At 46.1% G+C, this 20,500-nt stretch overlaps 8 pseudogenes across 8 annotated transcripts; all 8 read right to left on the bottom strand.

Moving 5' to 3' along the window:
* Positions 1–810: 810 nt before the first annotated feature.
* LOC308164459 (NAD-dependent protein deacetylase sirtuin-3, mitochondrial-like) lies at positions 811–2,977 on the bottom strand (annotated as a pseudogene). Its single transcript has 2 exons — positions 2,282–2,977; positions 811–860 (listed from the first exon to the last, which is right to left on the bottom strand). The product of its transcript is annotated as an NAD-dependent protein deacetylase sirtuin-3, mitochondrial-like (transcript).
* A 4,529-nt stretch (positions 2,978–7,506) lies between these two features.
* Positions 7,507–11,299, bottom strand: LOC308164458 (NAD-dependent protein deacetylase sirtuin-3, mitochondrial-like; annotated as a pseudogene). Its single transcript has 2 exons — positions 10,594–11,299; positions 7,507–7,649 (listed from the first exon to the last, which is right to left on the bottom strand). The product of its transcript is annotated as an NAD-dependent protein deacetylase sirtuin-3, mitochondrial-like (transcript).
* Positions 11,300–11,396: 97 nt separating this feature from the next.
* On the bottom strand, positions 11,397–12,350 carry LOC308164457 (NAD-dependent protein deacetylase sirtuin-3, mitochondrial-like; annotated as a pseudogene). The gene is made up of 2 exons: positions 11,652–12,350; positions 11,397–11,400 (listed from the first exon to the last, which is right to left on the bottom strand). The product of its transcript is annotated as an NAD-dependent protein deacetylase sirtuin-3, mitochondrial-like (transcript).
* A 130-nt stretch (positions 12,351–12,480) lies between these two features.
* LOC308164456 (NAD-dependent protein deacetylase sirtuin-3, mitochondrial-like) lies at positions 12,481–13,466 on the bottom strand (annotated as a pseudogene). Its single transcript has 2 exons — positions 12,736–13,466; positions 12,481–12,484 (listed from the first exon to the last, which is right to left on the bottom strand). The product of its transcript is annotated as an NAD-dependent protein deacetylase sirtuin-3, mitochondrial-like (transcript).
* A 97-nt stretch (positions 13,467–13,563) lies between these two features.
* On the bottom strand, positions 13,564–14,549 carry LOC308164455 (NAD-dependent protein deacetylase sirtuin-3, mitochondrial-like; annotated as a pseudogene). Its single transcript has 2 exons — positions 13,819–14,549; positions 13,564–13,567 (listed from the first exon to the last, which is right to left on the bottom strand). The product of its transcript is annotated as an NAD-dependent protein deacetylase sirtuin-3, mitochondrial-like (transcript).
* A 97-nt stretch (positions 14,550–14,646) lies between these two features.
* On the bottom strand, positions 14,647–15,632 carry LOC308164453 (NAD-dependent protein deacetylase sirtuin-3, mitochondrial-like; annotated as a pseudogene). Its single transcript has 2 exons — positions 14,902–15,632; positions 14,647–14,650 (listed from the first exon to the last, which is right to left on the bottom strand). The product of its transcript is annotated as an NAD-dependent protein deacetylase sirtuin-3, mitochondrial-like (transcript).
* A 97-nt stretch (positions 15,633–15,729) lies between these two features.
* Positions 15,730–16,699, bottom strand: LOC308164452 (NAD-dependent protein deacetylase sirtuin-3, mitochondrial-like; annotated as a pseudogene). Its single transcript has 2 exons — positions 15,985–16,699; positions 15,730–15,733 (listed from the first exon to the last, which is right to left on the bottom strand). The product of its transcript is annotated as an NAD-dependent protein deacetylase sirtuin-3, mitochondrial-like (transcript).
* Positions 16,700–16,805: 106 nt separating this feature from the next.
* On the bottom strand, positions 16,806–17,791 carry LOC308164451 (NAD-dependent protein deacetylase sirtuin-3, mitochondrial-like; annotated as a pseudogene). Its single transcript has 2 exons — positions 17,061–17,791; positions 16,806–16,809 (listed from the first exon to the last, which is right to left on the bottom strand). The product of its transcript is annotated as an NAD-dependent protein deacetylase sirtuin-3, mitochondrial-like (transcript).
* Between the last annotated feature and the right edge of the window lie 2,709 nt (positions 17,792–20,500).

The raw sequence follows: 20,500 nt of genomic DNA, 5'->3' as shown, positions 1-20,500 counted from the left end.
AGCCTGAATCAGTTCAATAGTTCTTCTGGGATTGTTCCCTTTGATGGAAGGAAGTGCCTGGACCTCGTTGGTGATCAGCCAGACTATCTTCGCCTTGTTCCCATACTTGTTATCCAGCAGCCTGAACACATCGTCAGCGGAACCGCAACTGGATAGTACGAGATCCCTTTTGACCCTTTCATTTAGGCTGCTTAGTAGATGGAACTTTCTCACACTTTCTGCTCCCTGTGGGTTACCTAATTGCTGCAAGTCCTCCCATTCGGTTTTCCACCGGTAGTAGTCTCTCATGTCACCGGAGAAAGTGGGTAGCCGTGCCCTTTCAAGGCTGATGTAAGGCTTGGAGTCAAAGGCTTTCCTGACGTTGGGTTCTGGCTTGGAGTCGACAGGCTCGTCAGGGAGAGAGTGGGGAGCTGGTTTTCTTGGAGCCTCCGTTGGGTCAGCCTTGCTGCCCTTTGCTGCACCATCTAATAGCTCCTCTTCCAGCTTGTCAGACAATGCCAGGACCCTCTTCCTTACTTTCTCATAACACATTTCCAGATCCACCACCCTAGAGCCAGGAATCAACCCTTTCCATTCCACCAACATGTCTCCGAGGTCAGTGACCTCTCTGTCCAGTTTTTTATTTCTCACCCTACGGTTCTTGATTGGTTGCTGAGGGTCGGTCTCGTCTTCCTCAGCCTGAGTAATTGCAGACTCAGTGATTTCGGCCTGGGCATGAAACATGTTATTGGCGTAGCCATCCCAAAAGGCATCTTGGGTGGTTTGTTTCACTTCGAGGTATCTTTCCTCGCACTCAGCGGAACAGAGTATTCACATCGTCAGCTGGGAGTAATGGACGTCTGTTTGTGGCGACTCGGGTGCTATTTCATTACAGGTAAAACAATAAACACAGAACATGTGTTCTTTTTGCTTATCGACTTCAACTGCAGACGATTTGATCGTCGCCTCGGTCGATTCCCTCAGAGCTTGGGCATACTCGAGCCCCGCCTCGATTACTTTAGAGAAGTCTGCCCTGAAGCACTTCCATTCAATTAGAATTTCGTTAGGTTCCAAGAGTCCACTTTTAGTGAGAGCATTTCCCCTTTTAGTGAATAACATTTGTGCTCTTGATCGCACACTCTTGAGTTTTTTCAAGTCCTCCATCTCAGTTCCTTTTCTGTTGACTGGAGAACCGACCGTTACTACCAATGGGGTCCTTTAATTGGGACTTTGTTCCACTTTGTTGGTGTTGGTCCTTATCCTAGTTCAACAGGAATTCTGGTGGTTGACTCGTGTAAGCTCCTGGTCGAAATTATCGGCCGTTTGAGTTGATTGTTTGTTTGATGGGGCTTAAGCTTTGCCCAGTGGTTCCAGTATTAGGTTGGCCGGGCCTGGGTTGGCTGTGCCTCCTTGGTGAGACTGAGAGCCGCGGTTCGTTAGTCCGTGGCTGCTCTTTGCTGCACTAATCCAGTGCAGTGGGCCTCGGTTTATAACTGTTCGGTTCTGTATCCCCACCGAACGGGGTGCCAAGAGATCAAACGTTGGAATAACTCAATTTGGTGATTTGTGGTTTATTGCAGTATAAAATGTTCACCACAGTCAGTAGCAGTAGCATTTGCAGTAGCAGGTTATAAACCTAAATGTAAAACGAAATATAAATGTAGATAACAGTCATGCAATGTATCAGAATATCAAGTCATTTAGAAACATTCTCTTAATATTACAGAACAACATAACCCAACAGAGCAGTAAATACATTCGTTTTGTCATTTAGAAACATTCTCTTAATATTACAGAACAACATAACCCTGCAGAGCAGTAAATACATTCGTTTTGTCATTTAGAAACATTCTCTTAATATTACAGAACAACATAACCCTGCAGAGCAGTAAATACATTCGTTTTGTCTTACCGGTAGCGTGTCCCTCTTGACTACTATGATAAACACAAGGCAGTTTCCGCCATTTTATCCCCGAAGCCCCTCCCACATTGTGGATATCCGGGTTTGGAAATTAACCCCTTACAGTCACCCTAGTGAACGCAACACATACAATCCGTCCGGACTGTCCTGGGCCCAGAACTTAGGCCTTTTCTGTGTTCTGTGGTAGAAGCAGTCCTTCAGTCTGTTTGTCTTAGCGGCCGGGGTCCTGTACCTCCTGTTCGAGGGCAGCTTGACAAAGTGTACGTGCCCAGGGTGGGTCGGGTCCCTGGAGATCTTGGAGGCCCTCCTGAGACAGCGTGTGTTGTACAGCTCCTCCAGAGAGGGGAGGGGGGCGCCGGTGATCTTCTGTGCTGTTCTCACGACTCTCTGTAGCGCGTTTCTCTCCGCTGTTGTGCAGCTCTAGAGACGTGCCCATGATGATGAGCAGGTCGGCCAGGGGGAAGTCTCGCAGGTAGTTAAAGAAGTTCTGAGGAAGCTCTTCCCCGAAGAAGACGATGTCAGGCTTGACCACGCCCTTACAGGTGGGACACTTAGGAACCACCCCCTTCATCACATCAGGACGCAGCTCTTCTCCCTTGTATTCTCTCAGACACACAGTACAAGTAGCAGTAGCAATTTAGCAAATGTGCCATGTGCCTCCACCAGCATCCCAGGAGGAATCCCTGCCATTCTCTCTAACCCGTCGATATTCTGTGTGTACATCCTGAGAAGCTGACCCTTGTCGTGGAGGAGTCGTACAAAGTAGTGTGTCAAGTTGGGCTGGTAGTTCCCGGGGTAAAGTTATTTAGCCAGGGCAAAGAAGGGCTTGGGGTTGTGGTGAAAGAAGTTGATCTCAAATATGGTTTCTGCATAGGACAGGTCGTACTGTTGGAGGTTGTCATAAAGACCACTGCCGGGGGACCTGAAGTCTGGTATGCCACTAGGGGTGCTGATCCCTGCCCCTGCCATCACCACAATCCTTTTGTACTCTCGCTCTCTGATGTTTTTAGCGATATCCTCCAGGGTCAGCTGCTGCTTGGAGCTCCCCCCCCCACCCCCCCTGGAGAACAGCCCTCGAGCCCCATCCCACCAGAGGCAGTGTCGCCTCCAAATGGCAGGTAGTGGTTGTTGACCACCTTTGAATCTCTGTGTCCTGTCCTGAGCTGAACACAAACCCTTATGCCTTTGATCAGAACAGCAGAATGCTCTTAGCTGTTGGCCTTTTACAGTGCTAGGTCCAATTGTCTTCGATCTCATGTTGTGAAGAAGCACAACCCCAACCTCCATCTAACCATTGGGGAGGTCATGAAATAAGTCATAGCTGCAATGAAAAAGCACTTGCTAAATAGCTTTGGTTTCTGAAGTCACAAGTTCATTTTGCAAAGCTGGACGGTGAACCCATATAATATTCGACCCAGAAAGAATTAACGTCATAACTGGCATAAGCTTAACATTTCTAAATTCTTAATATAACTAATGAACTGCTATGAATAATGCAATGAATGTCTGACTGGCAACCTTCATGATAAAAGGAGCCAAAAAACCGTAGCGCATAGGTTGTGGCATTTGAAACGGGAGAGAAAACCAGACACTCATTTATTACCAAAAAAAAATACTTACAGATACTTATTACCAAAAAATACGTACACAGATGCAACAGACTCACCTGCTGACTGCGAAAGTAAACTAACTGAGGTGAGGCGTGTTACAGGTGACAGTACGTTTATAAACAAACCGCAGAAATGAATAAAGAGAAATTGTAGCGCACTGGAGTCAGCCGCTGGGGGGGTAAAGATGTGAAATGAAAATGAATGAAACTCACCTTCGCTGTCTGGGGGAAAATCGTCTTTAGAGTTGATGGGGTAAAATCGTCTTTAATTTTATAATTCGTTACTTTCAAAACTTTGAACCTGTCGAGTACCGGTGCTGCGAGTCTGGCCACTAGCAACAGCAAGCCATTTTTGCCTACCTGCCGTCCTGCAACCTCGGCTGGTTCCCCCACACGTGTCAAATAGTTCACCTAATGGCTAGACATCTGGGGAATTGTAGTCCTAGATTTAGTGGACTACAAAAACACATACACAACTGAACAGAAATACAAACATAACACTGAGACAACAAACTATAAGTATACGAAAGTGATCTTAAAACTGTTGTTTGTTACATTGAGGCTCTTCAACCTTTAAACTTTCATAACATCAAAAATAAGAAAATCACAAAAAAAAAAAAAACATCATTAAACAATGTCAATGTGTCCACACAGGCTAGAGGCCAATCTAACAAATGTGGGGGGAGGAATAGTGTTGGAGTACATCCAGGAGTATGTGCAGAAAATAATCTAATCTAATAGAAAACTGAGAAGGGATGGGATCTATATCTTAATATGATATGATGTACAACATCTTAGTCTTCTAGCTGAAACGTTAGGAGGATTTATTGCAAACATACAACATACCAGTATTCAGTCACACTCGGCTTCTAAACATAACCACATAATCAGTTTCACTCAACTGCTTTTCAATTATTATTATTATTATTATTTTTTGTGGCACATTTATTTATTTGAAACAGTTAAAAAACGAAAGAACTTTCAAAAATATTGATTCAATCAAAAAAAGAACAAGAAGCAAAAAAATAACTTACACCATTCTAAACAGCTAAATGATGAAACCCTTTCGTATTGACAAATCACAACTCTGTCAGAAAATATATTCTTCAGATGGCTTTCCTGACAACTTCCAGCAGCCCAACTCCTTATGGGGGAAAAACCAGTAAACAGTTATTTCTGTCACAGAACTTGTGTAAATACCATTTGTTTTTGAAACTGAGAAAAAAACACAAATGACATGACATGGTTATTATTTATATGACATGGTTATTATTTATATGACATGGTTATTATTTAGCAAGGTGCCGTCTTGTATCTCGTAGCCGTGCAGAGTTCAGAATAGCTAGCTGCTAGCTCGGACATCGCCGAGGTAAAGATGTGAAATGAAAATGAATGAAACTCACCTTCGCTGTCTTCTCGGTCGGTGTGCTGTCAGCCATGGTTGTTTTAATTAAAGAGTTGATGGGGGAAAATCGTCTTTAATTTTATAATTCGTTACTTTCAAAACGTTGAACCTGTCGAGTACCGGTGCTGCGAGTCTGGCCACTAGCAACAGCAAGCCATTTTTGCCTACCTGCCGTCCTGCAACCTCGGCTGGTTCCCCCACACGTGTCAAATATTTCACCTAATGGCTAGACATCTGGGGAATTGTAGTCCTAGATTTAGTGGACTACAAAAACACATACACAACTGAACAGAAATACAAACATAACACTGAGACAACAAACTATAAGTATACGAAAGTGATCTTAAAACTGTTGTTTGTTACATTGAGGCTCTTCAACCTTTAAACTTTCATAACATCAAAAATAAGAAAATCACAAAAAAAAAAAAAAAAACATAATTAAACAATGTCAATGTGTCCACACAGGCTAAAGGCCAATCTAACAAATGTGGGGGAGGAATAGTGTTGGAGTACATCCAGGAGTATGTGCAGAAAATAATCTAATCTAATAGAAAACTGAGAAGGGATGGGATCTATATCTTAATATGATATGATGTACAACATCTTAGTCTTCTAGCTGAAACGTTAGGAGGATTTATTGCAAACATACAACATACCAGTATTCAGTCACACTCGGCTTCTAAACATAACCACATAATCAGTTTCACTCAACTGCTTTTCAATTATTATTATTAAAAAAAATTTGTGGCACATTTATTTATTTGAAACAGTTAAAAAACGAAAGAACTTTCAAAAATATTGATTCAATCAAAAAAAGAACAAGAAGCAAAAAAATAACTTACACCATTCTAAACAGCTAAATGATGAAACCCTTTCGTATTGACAAATCACAACTCTGTCAGAAAATATATTCTTCAGATGGCTTTCCTGACAACTTCCAGCAGCCCAACTCCTTATGGGGGAAAAACCAGTAAACAGTTATTTCTGTCACAGAACTTGTGTAAATACCATTTGTTTTTGAAACTGAGAAAAAAACACAAATGACATGACATGGTTATTATTTATATGACATGGTTATTATTTATATGACATGGTTATTATTTAGCAAGGTGCCGTCTTGTATCTCGTAGCCGTGCAGAGTTCAGAATAGCTAGCTGCTAGCTCGGACATCGCCGAGGTAAAGATGTGAAATGAAAATGAATGAAACTCACCTTCGCTGTCTTCTCGGTCGGTGTGCTGTCAGCCATGGTTGTTTTAATTAAAGAGTTGATGGGGGAAAATCGTCTTTAATTTTATAATTCGTTACTTTCAAAACTTTGAACCTGTCGAGTACCGGTGCTGCGAGTCTGGCCACTAGCAACAGCAAGCCATTTTTGCCTACCTGCCGTCCTGCAACCTCGGCTGGTTCCCCCACACGTGTCAAATATTTCACCTAATGGCTAGACATCTGGGGAATTGTAGTCCTAGATTTAGTGGACTACAAAAACACATACACAACTGAACAGAAATACAAACATAACACTGAGACAACAAACTATAAGTATACGAAAGTGATCTTAAAACTGTTGTTTGTTACATTGAGGCTCTTCAACCTTTAAACTTTCATAACATCAAAAATAAGAAAATCACAAAAAAAAAAAAAAAACATCATTAAACAATGTCAATGTGTCCACACAGGCTAAAGGCCAATCTAACAAATGTGGGGGGAGGAATAGTGTTGGAGTACATCCAGGAGTATGTGCAGAAAATAATCTAATCTAATAGAAAACTGAGAAGGGATGGGATCTATATCTTAATATGATATGATGTACATAACATCTTAGTCTTCTAGCTGAAACGTTAGGAGGATTTATTGCAAACATACAACATACCAGTATTCAGTCACACTCGGCTTCTAAACATAACCACATAATCAGTTTCACTCAACTGCTTTTCAATTATTATTTATTTTATTTTTTTGTGGCACATTTATTTATTTGAAACAGTTAAAAAACGAAAGAACTTTCAAAAATATTGATTCAATCAAAAAAAGAACAAGAAGCAAAAAAATAACTTACACCATTCTAAACAGCTAAATGATGAAACCCTTTCGTATTGACAAATCACAACTCTGTCAGAAAATATATTCTTCAGATGGCTTTCCTGACAACTTCCAGCAGCCCATCTCCTTATGGGGGAAAAACCAGTAAACAGTTATTTCTGTGACAGAACTTGTGTAAATACCATTTGTTTTTGAAACTGAGAAAAAAACACAAATGACATGACATGGTTATTATTTATATGACATGGTTATTATTTATATGACATGGTTATTATTTAGCAAGGTGCCGTCTTGTATCTCGTAGCCGTGCAGAGTTCAGAATAGCTAGCTGCTAGCTCGGACATCGCCGAGGTAAAGATGTGAAATGAAAATGAATGAAACTCACCTTCGCTGTCTTCTCGGTCGGTGTGCTGTCAGCCATGGTTGTTTTAATTAAAGAGTTGATGGGGGAAAATCGTCTTTAATTTTATAATTCGTTACTTTCAAAACTTTGAACCTGTCGAGTACCGGTGCTGCGAGTCTGGCCACTAGCAACAGCAAGCCATTTTTGCCTACCTGCCGTCCTGCAACCTCGGCTGGTTCCAGTCCTTCACTTCCCTCCGGAGCCAAGGATCACCTCCAAGTTCCAACAGGATCCTATTTCTCGGCTCTTCACAGCACTGCTCGGAGGCTAAAGCGGCCAGGCCACAGTTGCCTGGACCGCAACACCGCCGCCAACGCATCTTAAATAACTTTGGCATCTCCAACTTTAATATAAAATATTTTATATTAAATATATTTTTATGTATAAAAAACAGGCATCAACACTTCCGCATTTACCTATCCGCTTTTTATCACTCCAACTACGGTGGTCCACATAGAGCGGAGGGGAGGCAACAGGGAGCAGAGGGGAGGCAACAGGGAGCAGAGGGGAGGCAACAGGGAGCGGAGGGGAGGCAACAGGGAGAGGAGACAAAAGCTTAGTGGGGGGGAGGGGTAGGGAGGAAGAAGCCCTAACAGCAGCAGCAGCTACTGCTAGTTTCAGTCTGGCTGATCTAAATGGGCGTTTTGACTCTTGGCCTTTTGTTGAATCGACTGGCTGTTCTGGAACTGGGGACGGTGGAGTGTCAGACGTGCTCTGGCTTGGTATGGCAAGAGTTATGATGTCAGACACGGTCCGACTTGTTTTCACAGGGGTCCTTGTGGGGCGTCTAGATGCCGGGCTTCTAATGATCTCAGCTGGCGGGTCCTGGGCTTGTGGAATCTCAGGTGTCTTCTCAGCAGGTTTCACAGAGGATTTCACAGCCTTCGTGGGCCTTTTCGACAATGGGCTTTTGATACTTTTAGTAGAGTCAGGAACATAAGTTGTTTCGGTTACATTCTGACTACATTTGACAGGACTTTTAGAAGGCTGTGGTGTGCCTTTGGAGTGCCGCTTACGCAAAGTTCTATCAGAGGGTCCTATAGGTCTACCATTAACGTACCCCACAATTACACTCTCCGATTCACAGACTACAACTTCCTTTTCCTGCAACTGTGCAACACACTGCTTTTCTCCTGGAGAGAATTCTCTCTCAGCTGCCTCAACCTTCTCAAAGGACACATCAGTGTCTATCTTCTTCTCTTCAGGCACAATTTCATCATCAACTGGGGCAGAATCTGCTTCCACTCTCCCAATGTCCTGCATTTCAATTGTTTTCTTCTCTGTTGTGACCTCAATGCCTGTCTTTAGTTCCTTCCCTGAGTTCTCTGATGGTTCCTGGGCCTCTGACAGTGGACGATCCACAAGCTGCTTCTTCGCTGTCTCCTCTCCCTCTGCTCTCTCCACCACCTCTTTGTCTCCTGTGCTCATCATAGCTGGGGTTGAAGATTTATTGTTTATGTGAATGTTGGTACACCTCGATTCAACTAGCAGAGAAAATCTCCCTGAACCAAAACAAACAAACACGTTGGTTTCAGAACATGCTAAAACACATAACTACACAAAACTGGATTATCACACAGTCCCTAAACATGAACAAGACATGTATCACCATGACAACACTCACCCGAGTACAAAGCTCAGAATGTGTTACAGCAGACGAGTGTTGTGAATCACGTAATGAAAACAAGCTTAGTTTGCTGACAAATTATAAGTATTTAAGGATCCTAAAACTGTTGATTGTTATATTGAGGGGGCTCTACAACATTTAAACTTTCAGAACATTTAAAAAACAAAACATAAAAATCATCAGCATCATTAAACAATGTCAATATGTCCACACAGGCTAGAGGCCAATCTAACAAATGTGGGGGAGGAATATTGTTGGAGTACGTCCAGGCGTATGTCCAGAAAATAATCTAATCTAATAGAAAACTGAGAAGTGATAGGATCTATATCTTAATATGATATGATGTACAACATCTTAGTCTTCTAGCTGAAACGTTAGGAGGATTTATTGCAAACATACAACATACCAGTATTCAGTCACACTCGGCTTCTAAACATAACCACATAATCAGTTTCACTCAACTGCTTTTCAAGTTGTTGTTTTTTTGTTTTTTTTGTGGCACATTTATTTATTTGAAACAGTTAAAAAACGAAAGAACTTTCAAAAATATTGATTCAATCAAAAAAAGAACAAGAAGCAAAAAAAATAACTTACACCATTCTAAACAGCTAAATGATTAAACCCTTTCGTATTGACAAATCACAACTCTGTCAGAAAATATATTCTTCAGATGGCTTTCCTGACAACTTCCAGCAGCCCAACTCCTTATGGGGGAAAAACCAGTAAACAGATATTTCTGTCACAGAACTTGTGTAAATACCATTTGTTTTTGAAACTGAGAAAAAAACACAAATGACATGACATGGTTATTATTTATATGACATGGTTATTATTTATATGACATGGTTATTATTTAGCAAGGTGCCGTCTTGTATCTCGTAGCCGTGCAGAGTTCAGAATAGCTAGCTGCTAGCTCGGACATCGCCGAGGTTTGATTGATTGATTGAAAACTTTATTAGAAGATTTGCAGAAGTAGGTACATGAAAGTACATATTACATACAAGGTCAACTAACAGGATAAAAACCCAAGAAAGCCACTGGCTTATTTCAATTGGGGTCCTTGATTCTCAATTCATCGTTACATGTAAGACAGACAAAAAAAACTAGTACTATCTACAAGATAATACAGACAAATAACTAGTACTATCTACAAGATAAACATAGGTAAGGAGCTGGTTTACATCAATAAAGGCTATGTACACAATCCACTGTACTATACTGCACAGATAGTCAACTAGGGTTGTCATATTGCACAAAGAGTATTTTTTCACATTATTTTAAAGTGTCACAGTTTGCAGGCTTGAAATGTACATGTTTGTGCCTCAGCACTAGCTGCCATACAATCCGTCCGGACTGTCCTGGGCCCAGAACTTAGGCCTTTTCTGTGTTCAGGGCCTTGACGGCCCTGTGGTAGAAGCAGTCCTTCAGTCTGTTTGTCTTAGCGGCCGGGGTCCTGTACCTCCTGTTCGAGGGCAGCTTGACAAAGTGTACGTGCCCAGGGTGGGTCGGGTCCCTGGAGATCTTGGAGGCCCTCCTGAGACAGCGTGTGTTGTACAGCTCCTCCAGAGAGGGGAGGGGGGCGCCGGTGATCTTCTGTGCTGTTCTCACGACTCTCTGTAGCGCGTTTCTCTCCGCTGTTGTGCAGCTCTAGAGACGTGCCCATGATGATGAGCAGGTCGGCCAGGGGGAAGTCTCGCAGGTAGTTAAAGAAGTTCTGAGGAAGCTCTTCCCCGAAGAAGACGATGTCAGGCTTGACCACGCCCTTACAGGTGGGACACTTAGGAACCACCCCCTTCATCACATCAGGACGCAGCTCTTCTCCCTTGTATTCTCTCAGACACACAGTACAAGTAGCAGTAGCAATTTAGCAAATGTGCCATGTGCCTCCACCAGCATCCCAGGAGGAATCCCTGCCATTCTCTCTAACCCGTCGATATTCTGTGTGTACATCCTGAGAAGCTGACCCTTGTCGTGGAGGAGTCGTACAAAGTAGTGTGTCAAGTTGGGCTGGTAGTTCCCGGGGTAAAGTTATTTTGCCAGGGCAAAGAAGGGCTTGGGGTTGTGGTGAAAGAAGTTGATCTCAAATATGGTTTCTGCATAGGACAGGTCGTACTGTTGGAGGTTGTCATAAAGACCACTGCCGGGGGACCTGAAGTCTGGTATGCCACTAGGGGTGCTGATCCCTGCCCCTGCCATCACCACAATCCTTTTGTACTCTCGCTCTCTGATGTTTTTAGCGATATCCTCCAGGGTCAGCTGCTGCTTGGAGCTCCCCCCCCCCACCCCCCCTGGAGAACAGCCCTCGAGCCCCATCCCACCAGAGGCAGTGTCGCCTCCAAATGGCAGGTAGTGGTTGTTGACCACCTTTGAATCTCTGTGTCCTGTCCTGAGCTGAACACAAACCCTCAGCACTAGCTGCCATACAATCCGTCCGGACTGTCCTGGGCCCAGAACTTAGGCCTTTTCTGTGTTCAGGGCCTTGACGGCCCTGTGGTAGAAGCAGTCCTTCAGTCTGTTTGTCTTAGCGGCCGGGGTCCTGTACCTCCTGTTCGAGGGCAGCTTGACAAAGTGTACGTGCCCAGGGTGGGTCGGGTCCCTGGAGATCTTGGAGGCCCTCCTGAGACAGCGTGTGTTGTACAGCTCCTCCAGAGAGGGGAGGGGGGCGCCGGTGATCTTCTGTGCTGTTCTCACGACTCTCTGTAGCGCGTTTCTCTCCGCTGTTGTGCAGCTCTAGAGACGTGCCCATGATGATGAGCAGGTCGGCCAGGGGGAAGTCTCGCAGGTAGTTAAAGAAGTTCTGAGGAAGCTCTTCCCCGAAGAAGACGATGTCAGGCTTGACCACGCCCTTACAGGTGGGACACTTAGGAACCACCCCCTTCATCACATCAGGACGCAGCTCTTCTCCCTTGTATTCTCTCAGACACACAGTACAAGTAGCAGTAGCAATTTAGCAAATGTGCCATGTGCCTCCACCAGCATCCCAGGAGGAATCCCTGCCATTCTCTCTAGCCCGTCGATATTCTGTGTGTACATCCTGAGAAGCTGACCCTTGTCGTGGAGGAGTCGTACAAAGTAGTGTGTCAAGTTGGGCTGGTAGTTCCCGGGGTAAAGTTATTTAGCCAGGGCAAAGAAGGGCTTGGGGTTGTGGTGAAAGATGTTGATCTCAAATATGGTTTCTGCATAGGACAGGTCGTACTGTTGGAGGTTGTCATAAAGACCACTGCCGGGGGACCTGAAGTCTGGTATGCCACTAGGGGTGCTGATCCCTGCCCCTGCCATCACCACAATCCTTTTGTACTCTCGCTCTCTGATGTTTTTAGCGATATCCTCCAGGGTCAGCTGCTGCTTGGAGCTCCCCCCCCCCCACCCCCCCTGGAGAACAGCCCTCGAGCCCCATCCCACCAGAGGCAGTGTCGCCTCCAAATGGCAGGTAGTGGTTGTTGACCACCTTTGAATCTCTGTGTCCTGTCCTGAGCTGAACACAAACCCTCAGCACTAGCTGCCATACAATCCGTCCGGACTGTCCTGGGCCCAGAACTTAGGCCTTTTCTGTGTTCAGGGCCTTGACGGCCCTGTGGTAGAAGCAGTCCTTCAGTCTGTTTGTCTTAGCGGCCGGGGACCTGTACCTCCTGTTCGAGGGCAGCTTGACAAAGTGTACGTGCCCAGGGTGGGTCGGGTCCCTGGAGATCTTGGAGGCCCTCCTGAGACAGCGTGTGTTGTACAGCTCCTCCAGAGAGGGGAGGGGGGCGCCGGTGATCTTCTGTGCTGTTCTCACGACTCTCTGTAGCGCGTTTCTCTCCGCTGTTGTGCAGCTCTAGAGACGTGCCCATGATGATGAGCAGGTCGGCCAGGGGGAAGTCTCGCAGGTAGTTAAAGAAGTTCTGAGGAAGCTCTTCCCCGAAGAAGACGATGTCAGGCTTGACCACGCCCTTACAGGTGGGACACTTAGGAACCACCCCCTTCATCACATCAGGACGCAGCTCTTCTCCCTTGTATTCTCTCAGACACACAGTACAAGTAGCAGTAGCAATTTAGCAAATGTGCCATGTGCCTCCACCAGCATCCCAGGAGGAATCCCTGCCATTCTCTCTAACCCGTCGATATTCTGTGTGTACATCCTGAGAAGCTGACCCTTGTCGTGGAGGAGTCGTACAAAGTAGTGTGTCAAGTTGGGCTGGTAGTTCCCGGGGTAAAGTTATTTAGCCAGGGCAAAGAAGGGCTTGGGGTTGTGGTGAAAGAAGTTGATCTCAAATATGGTTTCTGCATAGGACAGGTCGTACTGTTGGAGGTTGTCATAAAGACCACTGCCGGGGGACCTGAAGTCTGGTATGCCACTAGGGGTGCTGATCCCTGCCCCTGCCATCACCACAATCCTTTTGTACTCTCGCTCTCTGATGTTTTTAGCGATATCCTCCTGGGTCAGCTGCTGCTTGCAGCTCCCCCCCCCCACCCCCCCTGGAGAACAGCCCTCGAGCCCCATCCCACCAGAGGCAGTGTCGCCTCCAAATGGCAGGTAGTGGTTGTTGACCACCTTTGAATCTCTGTGTCCTGTCCTGAGCTGAACACAGACCCTCAGCACTAGCTGCCATACAATCCGTCCGGACTGTCCTGGGCCCAGAACTTAGGCCTTTTCTGTGTTCAGGGCCTTGACGGCCCTGTGGTAGAAGCAGTCCTTCAGTCTGTTTGTCTTAGCGGCCGGGGTCCTGTACCTCCTGTTCGAGGGCAGCTTGACAAAGTGTACGTGCCCAGGGTGGGTCGGGTCCCTGGAGATCTTGGAGGCCCTCCTGAGACAGCGTGTGTTGTACAGCTCCTCCAGAGAGGGGAGGGGGGCGCCGGTGATCTTCTGTGCTGTTCTCACGACTCTCTGTAGCGCGTTTCTCTCCGCTGTTGTGCAGCTCTAGAGACGTGCCCATGATGATGAGCAGGTCGGCCAGGGGGAAGTCTCGCAGGTAGTTAAAGAAGTTCTGAGGAAGCTCTTCCCCGAAGAAGACGATGTCAGGCTTGACCACGCCCTTACAGGTGGGACACTTAGGAACCACCCCCTTCATCACATCAGGACGCAGCTCTTCTCCCTTGTATTCTCTCAGACACACAGTACAAGTAGCAGTAGCAATTTAGCAAATGTGCCATGTGCCTCCACCAGCATCCCAGGAGGAATCCCTGCCATTCTCTCTAACCCGTCGATATTCTGTGTGTACATCCTGAGAAGCTGACCCTTGTCATGGAGGAGTCGTACAAAGTAGTGTGTCAAGTTGGGCTGGTAGTTCCCGGGGTAAAGTTATTTAGCCAGGGCAAAGAAGGGCTTGGGGTTGTGGTGAAAGAAGTTGATCTCAAATATGGTTTCTGCATAGGACAGGTCGTACTGTTGGAGGTTGTCATAAAGACCACTGCCGGGGGACCTGAAGTCTGGTATGCCACTAGGGGTGCTGATCCCTGCCCCTGCCATCACCACAATCCTTTTGTACTCTCGCTCTCTGATGTTTTTAGCGATATCCTCCAGGGTCAGCTGCTGCTTGGAGCTCCCCCCCCCCACCCCCCCTGGAGAACAGCCCTCGAGCCCCATCCCACCAGAGGCAGTGTCGCCTCCAAATGGCAGGTAGTGGTTGTTGACCACCTTTGAATCTCTGTGTCCTGTCCTGAGCTGAACACAAACCCTCAGCACTAGCTGCCATACAATCCGTCCGGACTGTCCTGGGCCCAGAACTTAGGCCTTTTCTGTGTTCAGGGCCTTGACGGCCCTGTGGTAGAAGCAGTCCTTCAGTCTGTTTGTCTTAGCGGCCGGGGTCCTGTACCTCCTGTTCGAGGGCAGCTTGACAAAGTGTACGTGCCCAGGGTGGGTCGGGTCCCTGGAGATCTTGGAGGCCCTCCTGAGACAGCGTGTGTTGTACAGCTCCTCCAGAGAGGGGAGGGGGGCGCCGGTGATCTTCTGTGCTGTTCTCACGACTCTCTGTAGCGCGTTTCTCTCCGCTGTTGTGCAGCTCTAGAGACGTGCCCATGATGATGAGCAGGTCGGCCAGGGGGAAGTCTCGCAGGTAGTTAAAGAAGTTCTGAGGAAGCTCTTCCCCGAAGAAGACGATGTCAGGCTTGACCACGCCCTTACAGGTGGGACACTTAGGAACCACCCCCTTCATCACATCAGGACGCATCTCTTCTCCCTTGTATTCTCTCAGACACACAGTACAAGTAGCAGTAGCAATTTAGCAAATGTGCCATATGCCTCCACCAGCATCCCAGGAGGAATCCCTGCCATTCTCTCTAACCCGTCGATATTCTGTGTGTACATCCTGAGAAGCTGACCCTTGTCGTGGAGGAGTCGTACAAAGTAGTGTGTCAAGTTGGGCTGGTAGTTCCCGGGGTAAAGTTATTTAGCCAGGGCAAAGAAGGGCTTGGGGTTGTGGTGAAAGAAGTTGATCTCAAATATGGTTTCTGCATAGGACAGGTCGTACTGTTGGAGGTTGTCATAAAGACCACTGCCGGGGGACCTGAAGTCTGGTATGCCACTAGGGGTGCTGATCCCTGCCCCTGCCATCACCACAATCCTTTTGTACTCTCGCTCTCTGATGTTTTTAGCGATATCCTCCAGGGTCAGCTGCTGCTTGGAGCTCCCCCCCCCCACCCCCCCTGGAGAACAGCCCTCGATCCCCATCCCACCAGAGGCAGTGTCGCCTCCAAATGGCAGGTAGTGGTTGTTGACCACCTTTGAATCTCTGTGTCCTGTCCTGAGCTGAACACAAACCCTCAGCACTAGCTGCCATACAATCCGTCCGGACTGTCCTGGGCCCAGAACTTAGGCCTTTTCTGTGTTCAGGGCCTTGACGGCCCTGTGGTAGAAGCAGTCCTTCAGTCTGTTTGTCTTAGCGGCCGGGGTCCTGTACCTCCTGTTCGAGGGCAGCTTGACAAAGTGTACGTGCCCAGGGTGGGTCGGGTCCCTGGAGATCTTGGAGGCCCTCCTGAGACAGCGTGTGTTGTACAGCTCCTCCAGAGAGGGGAGGGGGGCGCCGGTGATCTTCTGTGCTGTTCTCACGACTCTCTGTAGCGCGTTTCTCTCCGCTGTTGTGCAGCTCTAGAGACGTGCCCATGATGATGAGCAGGTCGGCCAGGGGGAAGTCTCGCAGGTAGTTAAAGAAGTTCTGAGGAAGCTCTTCCCCGAAGAAGACGATGTCAGGCTTGACCACGCCCTTACAGGTGGGACACTTAGGAACCACCCCCTTCATCACATCAGGACGCAGCTCTTCTCCCTTGTATTCTCTCAGACACACAGTACAAGTAGCAGTAGCAATTGAGCAAATGTGCCATGTGCCTCCACCAGCATCCCAGGAGGAATCCCTGCCATTCTCTCTAACCCGTCGATATTCTGTGTGTACATCCTGAGAAGCTGACCCTTGTCGTGGAGGAGTCGTACAAAGTAGTGTGTCAAGTTGGGCTGGTAGTTCCCGGGGTAAAGTTATTTAGCCAGGGCAAAGAAGGGCTTGGGGTTGTGGTGAAAGAAGTTGATCTCAAATATGGTTTCTGCATAGGACAGGTCGTACTGTTGGAGGTTGTCATAAAGACCACTGCCGGGGGACCTGAAGTCTGGTATGCCACTAGGGGTGCTGATCCCTGCCCCTGCCATCACCACAATCCTTTTGTACTCTCGCTCTCTGATGTTTTTAGCGATATCCTCCAGGGTCAGCTGCTGCTTGGAGCTCCCACCCCCCCTGGAGAACAGCCCTCGAGCCCCATCCCACCAGAGGCAGTGTCGCCTCCAAATGGCAGGTAGTGGTTGTTGACCACCTTTGAATCTCTGTGTCCTGTCCTGAGCTGAACACAAACCCTCAGCACTAGCTGCCATACAATCCGTCCGGACTGTCCTGGGCCCAGAACTTAGGCCTTTTCTGTGTTCAGGGCCTTGACGGCCCTGTGGTAGAAGCAGTCCTTCAGTCTGTTTGTCTTAGCGGCCGGGGTCCTGTACCTCCTGTTCGAGGGCAGCTTGACAAAGTGTACGTGCCCAGGGTGGGTCGGGTCCCTGGAGATCTTGGAGGCCCTCCTGAGACAGCGTGTGTTGTACAGCTCCTCCAGAGAGGGGAGGGGGGCGCCGGTGATCTTCTGTGCTGTTCTCACGACTCTCTGTAGCGCGTTTCTCTCCGCTGTTGTGCAGCTCTAGAGACGTGCCCATGATGATGAGCAGGTCGGCCAGGGGGAAGTCTCGCAGGTAGTTAAAGAAGTTCTGAGGAAGCTCTTCCCCGAAGAAGACGATGTCAGGCTTGACCACGCCCTTACAGGTGGGACACTTAGGAACCACCCCCTTCATCACATCAGGACGCAGCTCTTCTCCCTTGTATTCTCTCAGACACACAGTACAAGTAGCAGTAGCAATTTAGCAAATGTGCCATGTGCCTCCACCAGCATCCCAGGAGGAATCCCTGCCATTCTCTCTAACCCGTCGATATTCTGTGTGTACATCCTGAGAAGCTGACCCTTGTCGTGGAGGAGTCGTACAAAGTAGTGTGTCAAGTTGGGCTGGTAGTTCCCGGGGTAAAGTTATTTAGCCAGGCCAAAGAAGGGCTTGGGGTTGTGGTGAAAGAAGTTGATCTCAAATATGGTTTCTGCATAGGACAGGTCGTACTGTTGGAGGTTGTCATAAAGACCACTGCCGGGGGACCTGAAGTCTGGTATGCCACTAGGGGTGCTGATCCCTGCCCCTGCCATCACCACAATCCTTTTGTACTCTCGCTCTCTGATGTTTTTAGCGATATCCTCCAGGGTCAGCTGCTGCTTGGAGCTCCCCCCCCCCACCCCCCCTGGAGAACAGCCCTCGAGCCCCATCCCACCAGAGGCAGTGTCGCCTCCAAATGGCAGGTAGTGGTTGTTGACCACCTTTGAATCTCTGTGTCCTGTCCTGAGCTGAACACAAACCCTTATGCCTTTGATCAGAACAGCAGAATGCTCTTAGCTGTTGGCCTTTTACAGTGCTAGGTCCAATTGTCTTCGATCTCATGTTGTGAAGAAGCACAACCCCAACCTCCATCTAACCATTGGGGAGGTCATGAAATAAGTCATAGCTGCAATGAAAAAGCACTTGCTAAATAGCTTTGGTTTCTGAAGTCACAAGTTCATTTTGCAAAGCTGGACGGTGAACCCATATAATATTCGACCCAGAAAGAATTAACGTCATAACTGGCATAAGCTTAACATTTCTAAATTCTTATAACTAATGAACTGCTATGAATAATGCAATGAATGTCTGACTGGCAACCTTCATGATAAAAGGAGCCAAAAAAACGTAGCGCAGAGGTTGTGGCATTTGAAACGGGAGAGAAAACCAGACACTCATTTATTACCAAAAAAAAATACTTACAGATACTTATTACCAAAAAATACGTACACAGATGCAACAGACTCACCTGCTGACTGCGAAAGTAAACTAACTGAGGTGAGGCGTGTTACAGGTGACAGTACGTTTATAAACAAACCGCAGAAATGAATAAAGAGAAATTGTAGCGCACTGGAGTCAGCCGCTGGGGGGGTAAAGATGTGAAATGAAAATGAATGAAACTCACCTTCGCTGTCTGGGGGAAAATCGTCTTTAGAGTTGATGGGGGAAAATCGTCTTTAATTTTATAATTCGTTACTTTCAAAACTTTGAACCTGTCGAGTACCGGTGCTGCGAGTCTGGCCACTAGCAACAGCAAGCCATTTTTGCCTACCTGCCGTCCTGCAACCTCGGCTGGTTCCCCCACACGTGTCAAATATTTCACCTAATGGCTAGACATCTGGGGAATTGTAGTCCTAGATTTAGTGGACTACAAAAACACATACACAACTGAACAGAAATACAAACATAACACTGAGACAACAAACTATAAGTATAAGAAAGTGATCTTAAAACTGTTGTTTGTTACATTGAGGCTCTTCAACCTTTAAACTTTCATAACATCAAAAATAAGAAAATCACATAAAAAAAAAAAAACATTAAACAATGTCAATGTGTCCACACAGGCTAGAGGCCAATCTAACAAATGTGGGGGGAGGAATAGTGTTGGAGTACATCCAGGAGTATGTGCAGAAAATAATCTAATCTAATAGAAAACTGAGAAGGGATGGGATCTATATCTTAATATGATATGATGTACAACATCTTAGTCTTCTAGCTGAAACGTTAGGAGGATTTATTGCAAACATACAACATACCAGTATTCAGTCACACTCGGCTTCTAAACATAACCACATAATCAGTTTCACTCAACTGCTTTTCAATTATTATTTTTTATTTTATTTTTTTGTGGCACATTTATTTATTTGAAACAGTTAAAAAACGAAAGAACTTTCAAAAATATTGATTCAATCAAAAAAAGAACAAGAAGCAAAAAAATAACTTACACCATTCTAAACAGCTAAATGATGAAACCCTTTCGTATTGACAAATCACAACTCTGTCAGAAAATATATTCTTCAGATGGCTTTCCTGACAACTTCCAGCAGCCCATCTCCTTATGGGGGAAAAACCAGTAAACAGTTATTTCTGTCACAGAACTTGTGTAAATACCATTTGTTTTTGAAACTGAGAAAAAAACACAAATGACATGACATGGTTATTATTTATATGACATGGTTATTATTTATATGACATGGTTATTATTTAGCAAGGTGCCGTCTTGTATCTCGTAGCCGTGCAGAGTTCAGAATAGCTAGCTGCTAGCTCGGACATCGCCGAGGTAAAGATGTGAAATGAAAATGAATGAAACTCACCTTCGCTGTCTTCTCGGTCGGTGTGCTGTCAGCCATGGTTGTTTTAATTAAAGAGTTGATGGGGGAAAATCGTCTTTAATTTTATAATTCGTTACTTTCAAAACTTTGAACCTGTCGAATACCGGTGCTGCGAGTCTGGCCACTAGCAACAGCAAGCCATTTTTGCCTACCTGCCGTCCTGCAACCTCGGCTGGTTCCCCCACACGTGTCAAATATTTCACCTAATGGCTAGACATCTGGGGAATTGTAGTCCTAGATTTAGTGGACTACAAAAACACATACACAACTGAACAGAAATACAAACATAACACTGAGACAACAAACTATAAGTATAAGAAAGTGATCTTAAAACTGTTGTTTGTTACATTGAGGCTCTTCAACCTTTAAACTTTCATAACATCAAAAATAAGAAAATCACATAAAAAAAAAAAAACATCATTAAACAATGTCAATGTGTCCACACAGGCTAGAGGCCAATCTAACAAATGTGGGGGGAGGAATAGTGTTGGAGTACATCCAGGAGTATGTGCAGAAAATAATCTAATCTAATAGAAAACTGAGAAGGGATGGGATCTATATCTTAATATGATATGATGTACAACATCTCAGTCTTGTAGCTGAAACGTTAGGAGGATTTATTGCAAACATAACAACATACCAGTATTCAGTCACACTCGGCTTCTAAACACCAAGGCCACATCTGGGTGGAAGGGGCGGTGACCACATGACGCAGGAGGGGACAAGGACATCTCAACTCCTACAACCTCGATTCCTCCTTTACTCTCCA

Source organism: Nansenia antarctica (assembly GCF_963989245.1).
Source record: "Nansenia antarctica genome assembly, chromosome: 8".
Lineage (NCBI taxonomy): Eukaryota > Metazoa > Chordata > Actinopteri > Argentiniformes > Microstomatidae > Nansenia > Nansenia antarctica.
This window is presented reverse-complemented; position numbering and strand designations above follow the sequence as displayed.